The following is a 7,338-nucleotide window of genomic DNA, read 5'->3' as shown; positions in this document are numbered from 1 at the left end:
GGTGAAAAAATGGGCGTCCAGCACCGAGGATGTTGCCTTATGAGTCGGGCTCGGCCCGTTCGGAGACCGCGGACGACTTGCTTCGGACCCGTGATGAGATTTTGGCTGAGGCGCGCCAGCGTCTTCTTCAGGCACAGCAGCTGGCGCGGAAGTACTATGACGCTCATCATCATGACGCTGAGTTCGCCGTGGGTGATTGGGTCTGGCTGCGTCTACTTCACAGGACGGCGCAGTCGCTGGATCCGCGTGCCAAGCGCAAGTTGGGGCCTCGCTATGCCGGCCCCTTTCGCGTACTGGAGCGTGTCGGCACGCTCGCCTACCGCTTGGAGCTGCCGGTGGGTTCCCACCTCCACGACGTCTTCCATGTGAGCTTGCTGAAGGCTCACAAGGGCGATCCTCCGGCTGAGGCGCCGGTGCTTCCTCCTCATGATGATGGTCGCGTGCTTCCGGGTCCCGAGAAGGTGTTGAAGGCGCAGCTGCGTAGGGGCGCTTGGCATATACTGGTGCAGTGGGCTAGCCTGCCCTCGGAGGACGCTACATGGGAGAAGCTAGAGGAGTGTCAGCAGCATTTTCCTGATGTTCAGCTCGAGGACGAGCTGTTTGAGAAGGCGGGGAGAGATGTTATGATCGGTATATCCTACTCCAGGAAGGGGCCCAAATAGTGGGCCAAATTAGGGGCTTAGCCTAGTTATTCTATTATATAAGCAGATGTAATCAGACTATTTTGATCAAGCAATAATCAATCTCATTATTGCCGACTCCCAGAGGAGTCGGCCTTCTCCTGTCGTGCCGCCGTCAACCCTAGCCGCCGCCTTCCCCAGCCCTCGCGACGGCGCCCTGCCGCCAGCGCCGCCCTTCTCTCTCTCGCTCGCAGCACTTCCACCCCTACAACCTACGCCCCCGTCCTGGTAGAACCCTAGACTCTACCACAACACCATGTCGTTGTGTTCTATGAACTAATATTTGTGTGTAAAACTTGTAATTGTGGTGAACTCCTATTTGATATTATCTAGGTAACATCTCTACGAACTGCTATTTTCTAGTAGCGAGGGCTAAACTACGTTAATTTTAGTGTTGCATGTTTGTTCAATATGCTTATTGTTAGTTTCGAATTGTAGAAGAGAAAGGGTGGATAACCTTGAGGCAACGAGCAGATGTGTTCTTTCTTGGATTTCTTACAGACTAGCATCGGCTTATATACCATCTCATGCTACTTGGGCTAATGGGCCACATGGGCCATAATAGGCGGGCAAAATGCAAGATAGAATGCAACCCATATACTACCCAACAACCCCCTAAAGATGGGTGATAAATATGATCGCACTTCTTAGTAGACAAACCTTTTGTCATGTAATTAGCAACTGCCGTCGCGTGCTCACATAGTTGATCTTGATAATTCTAGCATCTAGTTTCTCTTTAAAGAAGAATTTGTCAATTTCAATATGATTTGTCCTATCATGCTGGACTTGAGGGTTTTGATGAGGCCTAAGGCCTTGGGGGTGCCCAAATCTCACAGATTGACCCAAAATCCAAATGGGAAAAGAAGGGGAAGATGAAGAACAAGATGAACACAAGAACAACAGCACACGCACACAACCCGATACAACGAATTTCACTCTCGTGGATCGATAAACCACGTCGATAGAATCACACGGGGATAGACCGTAGGTAGAATCCCGGTGTGAGAGATTGGTAAGGGAGTTGAGCAAAGTTGTGGGAGAGAGAGTGGGATACACTATAATCTCGCACAAGCATTATCCAAATCACATAAGAGGTGGCCTTGAGGAAACATAGGAGATCATCCTAGAGGTTTGTGAGCAAAGATCCAAAGATAATCGTCCAAGTCTATGTCTAACCCTAATTCATGGCTGGAGGAGCCCTATATACTGGCAAGGGGTAACTTAGTCATTTTGCGAAATTTACACAGCCACAAGATTTAAATGGATGGTCCATATGAAGTCAACAAGGGTGGGTCTGGCAGTGCCGGTGGTATTGGGGCGGCAGTGCCGGCCCTGGTCGACGCTTGGCTTAGGGGGCTTCAGGCGGTAGTGCCGGGGTGCTCCGGCCGGCAGTGCCGGTGGGCCCTGGCTGGCAGTGCCGGTGGGCCCTGGTTGGCAGTGCCGGGGTGCGCCCATCGGCAGTGCCGGTCCTGGGCTGCGTGCTCTATCTGACGTAGTCCTCCTTCCATGTCCGATGCTGGGTCGATCATGACGTATTCCTCTCGAGGCTTGTACCTGATGACACATAGAACATCGACTTGAGGTAGCATTCCATCCAAAGTAGTGTCGAGGTCGAGCATCGAGAGGATTGAGTTCACCTTTTCATGTAGAGCTTTCACTCGGGCTCGAGTCATCGGTCCACTTGGGGGACTAGTCGGTCTTGGTGTAGTGTCGTCCTTAGGCGGGGCTACATCAGGTTTGCTATGCAGATTTCTCTTTAAGATCTTCAACTTATTCATAAGGTTTCTTACCCATAGCATCTCACTCAATCCTAGAGACATAGATTTATACTTTGCTTATGCAGTTGTTCTTGATACTAATGGTAGTTTTTTTGCTTCTTCATGCTATCAAATTCCCCTCCAACAAATACACAATAAGCAAAAGTTGACCTTCTATCAACTAGACAACTTGCCCAGTTGGCATCACTATAACCGTCAACTTTTAGATGTCAGTTTGCTTTAAACCATAACCCTTTTCCTGGAGTTTCTTTTAAATATCTTAGGATTCGATGAACAACATCCATGTGTCCACTTCTTGGCCCATGCATATATCTGCTCACTACACCAATTACATATATCTGCTCACTACACCAACTGCATATGCAATATCTGGTCTTGTGTGACACAAGTATAACAATCTTCCCACCACTTTCTGATATCTCTCGTCTATTACTTTGCCGTATTGAGTTGTTACTTTTTTATTTCTATCCATAGATGTTGGAGTTGCACGGCATTCCATCATCCCCATATCACTAAGTAGGTCCAAGTCTCCAAGATATACTTGTGTTGTGATAGAACTATTCCCTTCTTTAACCTTGCCACCTCTATCCAAGAGTGGCTAACCTTGAGGCAGCCAACTGTTGTTGTGTTCTTTCTTGGGGTTTCTCCAAGATCACTTGGGCTAATGATCCACATAGGTCAAAATAGGTAGACAGACTGCTAGATAGGATGGAGCACATATACTCTCGAATACATATGCAATGTGCTAATGTCACTACTTGGGAGAAGTGGTTACCACAACACCAATGTATGCAACCAAACAACCAAAAATTCCATCCCCTACCCGGAATCTAAATTCGGGCAACCAAAGTGCACAAATGAGACAAAAAAAAAATGTTAGCAACCAACCTAGATGTACAACATGAATTTGGAATTGACCCAGTAAATCATGGCTTCGGAGAGAAGATCTCCCCGGATGCTGAAAAAGGCTGCGAGGAACCAAACGCGCCCTCACAAGAGCGCGTAGGCTACTTTTTCAATAATAATATGCAATTCATAACAACCAAAATCCACTTAACAACGGCAGTCGGTGATGCATCCAAAAAAACGGTGAAAGAATGAGAAAAAAGAATAGTATTGCCTTACCTTAGCTAGAGATGATCACATAAAAAATAAGAAAAAATATTTTCTCCATTGTATCATTTGTCTTCTCTTAACAACATAGTTACCTACTAAATTTAACTAATTCTTATGCGATAACTATAAAAATAATGCCTTACATGCTTGTACATATTATCTCTCTAGATAATATGAATCCTCGAAATAGGCTTTCGCCCCGCTATATTAATATAGCAACCAACCAACCGATACAAGATTGAGATCAACGCTGGGGCAAGCAGCACATCAAAGCCCAAGAGAAACAAAAGAAGAAGAAAAAAGAAAGCAAAGTCGACCAAGCCGGATCGACGAAAACGCTAATGAGCCGCCACCGTTGCGCCCTCCGGAGAATTCCCACCACAAACTTAGCCCTCCGAAGCGCCGCATACCAAAGCAACACCTTCAAGAAGGGATGCGACGATGACGACGCTGCTGCCCGGACAAATCATAGGGTTTCCCCCGGTATGCGGGAGGGGTGTGGGGAGGGGGGAACCCAACGCCCTCCAAGAAGGAATGGCGGCGCCCGCAGACGTCACCGCGTTGGTGTCGGAACTCCGACAGGGATTTCTCCCAACCCCCAAAGAACCACGATCCCGGACGATCCATCGCGCGCCGCCCACCTCACCACCCACCAGCTTGCGCCACCACGGTCTTGGAGTCACTACCGCCGTCTCACCGTGGTCAAGCAACGACGACCGACCGAAACGAGAAGAGACAACCAGGGCCAGGATGCGGCTGAACAGCGGCAACGCGGGAGGGCACAACCTCCACCGCCGCCTGCGGTGACCGACCGGACGTGGCTCCAGGAGCAAACCAGGCCCCTACTGGCCCGGCCGAGCCCTACAGGCTCGTGAAGCTCCCATGGCCACGCTGCAGTCAGCGCGCCGCCGTCCAGAGCCCCCGCAGCACAGGCCGCTCCGTCGCTCGCCGGAGACAAACACAGGGAGCCCGTACCTAGCCCGCCCAGGCCCAGATGGGGCCCAAAGGGCCCAGATCCGGGCCAGGAGCGCGCCGCCGCCGGCTTCCATGTCGCCGCGCCGCCGCCACCAGGCCACCCAGCACCGCGCCGCCCGAGAGCCGCGCCGCCGCCGGAACACAGCAGATCTAGGGAGCACCGCCGCCAGCTCGCCCGCCGCACGGAGAAGGAGCGCGCCGGGTAGAGGAGGGGCCACCGCCGCCGGCACCGCCCGGGCTTTGCCCGGCGGCTCCCGCCGGCGGCGGCGACGGGGGAAGGGCGGAGGGGGAGGGTCGACAGGGACTAGGGTTGGGGCGCCCTGGAGTCGCCCGCGGGGGGAGCGACCCGAGGACGAGGCTCTTCTGTGCCCCTAGATAATATGAATTGCTAAGAGGAAACATGCTTTCTCTACCATTTTACCTTACTGGTACGGCCAACAGAAGCAATGAATGATTTTATAGGGTAATAAGCAGGCATATAGGGCTGGCTAATCACATCTACTAACAACAAACAATGGAATGAGAGGCTGCTTGATGTTGTCATTGCCACCTCCGCTCGCGAATTCGTTTGTCATTGCCACAGTTTCGTCCAAGAAGAGGCAGAGGATAGGCGCGGGGCGCTGTTGGGGGAAGCAAGATGACAGCAAGTAGTGCGACTGCACAGCGGGAGCCTGAGAGGAAGATGTTGTTGATTCAGGAGCAGTGACATCAATCCCATGGTCGCCCAGGTGAGGCCATCTCCTCTATGTCCAGCGTCATCTCTCCTAACTGAATTCAGTAATCTTTGAGGCATGGAGCTGAAGAACCTAGGTAGCAGGGACTAAATGTTGAATACTATTTTTTGTTGGTTACCTTTATATGCATCTTTGTTTTCTTGCTGATTCTAAGTATGTTTGGAATTACAGGCTGAAGATGTGTATACTTAGTTATTGTAGGTATTAGCTTTGTTTTTAACTTATTTATTTGTTCCTGGGATTTTTTAAAGTTCAACGCGGCTGCTTTTGTAGATTTCACAATGGTGGCGCTCATGGCCATCAGGATGGAGATGCTGACTCACTATAGGGTGTTGGACAGCTGGGACATCAGCTCCGCCGACTCCTCCACAACTGAGAATCTCTACATGACTGTCAGTATGTGGATTATGATGTCTGCAGGTTTGTTTTCCATATTCGTGCACAATGCATCAGAATGGATATCTGATCACTCAACTATAATACTGACTGGGTGTTTTATTATCTTTTAAACAAACAAACATATTTTCGTTCCAGCTTTCATCCATTTCCAACTACTTAGCCTTTATAGATCTTTCTTTTGGTCAGAACAAGTTGTATAGTTGTCTGGTTTAGTTAGCCAGATAAGGGAATCCAAACCCTGAACTCATTTGTATTCACTTGGGAACATGAACTATTTACTTGCAGGAGTATGTTTTGTGTTCGACAAGATTGTTGTTAATATTACAGCCCTACCGTCCTAGCATGTTGAAAAAAATATTTGGATTATTGGGAAAGTACTAGCAAGTTCACCTATTTTTGTTTTTGACAAGACAATGTTGTTTTTGCATCTAAGTGTGGATTTTGTTGTTGCTGATTTAGATGGTCATTACGTTATACAGATTCAGAATGCATGACACAAGTCGAAAAGCTGAAGCTCCAAAGAAAAGATGCTTTCAGTATGATAACTCTTTTTTTTCTATGTTGAACTCCTTCCGAATATTCTGATCAGGTCCGTTTTACTATTCCTGGGATGTCTCTACTTCCTTACATAATTTTTACTGGCAATATTCATTGCCATTAACCTATGTTAAACACATATTGGAGTAGAGTAGAGGTTGATTTCAGAAAAGTTTATTTAGACCAACCTCATTGGATGTATATGTTCTGTGTGAAACTTGGATAGTTAGTGATGGGTAATTTGTAACCATAGTTTGGTTTTCTTTTCTTACCTTACCAAGCTGACATCTGTTTTTTGTTGTAGACAAACGTTAACTCATGACTTGAGCTACCTTCTGATAAACATATCAAGCCCTCCCATTTATCTTTCAAGAGTTTCTAGAGTTTGTTCTAAAAGTTGACTTGAGCTACCTTCTGATAAACATAACTGCAGTATCCAACTACACTAACTACTGAAGCTCTCTACCTGGAGCGATTGCCTTCGAGTTTGCAGTCGAGGTAGGTATGGGATGGATAATAACTGAAACTGATGCAGCCTTGCTAAAATTGGTTCTCCAGTCCTATACATTTGATTCAGCTCGCCATGTAGTTCTCTTTAGGGAGGCAAAAGTCCTGCTGCTCACCAACTTCTTATATTACAAAGTATTGTAATGTAAGCCTTTTGTAATACAATGGCTTGCGCCTTAGCTGCTAATGGTGCTAGCTTAGTCTTGGGTGGTGTTATGATGTGGCATGATGATGCACCAGACAGTATATCTCATATTGTTGCTAGCAAGCTAGCTGCAACAGATCAATAAAGTCCACGGTTTGCTGTAAAGAAAGTTGGAACTACATTGCAACACTATGTGCTGTCAATTGCGAGTTCAGTACAAAATTTACCGCCTCGGTCTACCACTACCTAACATGAAAATGCATGCCCTCCACCATGTAATCCATTGTATACATATGCTTCTACTTTTTTTCGATAAATATATTAATATCAAAAGATACCAATTACACCCAGCCTCTGCAACAACGCACCACCCTAATAGCACTACGGATGCACACAGCCAAAAAAAGATAAGAAAACTAAGAAACAAAAGTCCCGCTACAGTATCTCGGGCCTAACAACAGCAATAC

General features: G+C 47.7%; 1 long non-coding RNA gene across 1 annotated transcript; it reads left to right on the top strand.

The window, feature by feature from the left end:
• The first annotated feature begins 4,932 nt into the window (after nucleotides 1-4,932).
• LOC127307809 (uncharacterized) lies at nucleotides 4,933-5,810 on the top strand. Its single transcript, XR_007855853.1, has 2 exons — nucleotides 4,933-5,277; nucleotides 5,557-5,810. It is a non-coding gene; the product is annotated as an uncharacterized lncRNA (long non-coding RNA).
• Nucleotides 5,811-7,338: the final 1,528 nt, after the last annotated feature.

The sequence above is a fragment of the Lolium perenne genome, chromosome 6 (assembly GCF_019359855.2).
Source record: "Lolium perenne isolate Kyuss_39 chromosome 6, Kyuss_2.0, whole genome shotgun sequence".
NCBI lineage: Eukaryota > Viridiplantae > Streptophyta > Magnoliopsida > Poales > Poaceae > Lolium > Lolium perenne.
This window is presented reverse-complemented; position numbering and strand designations above follow the sequence as displayed.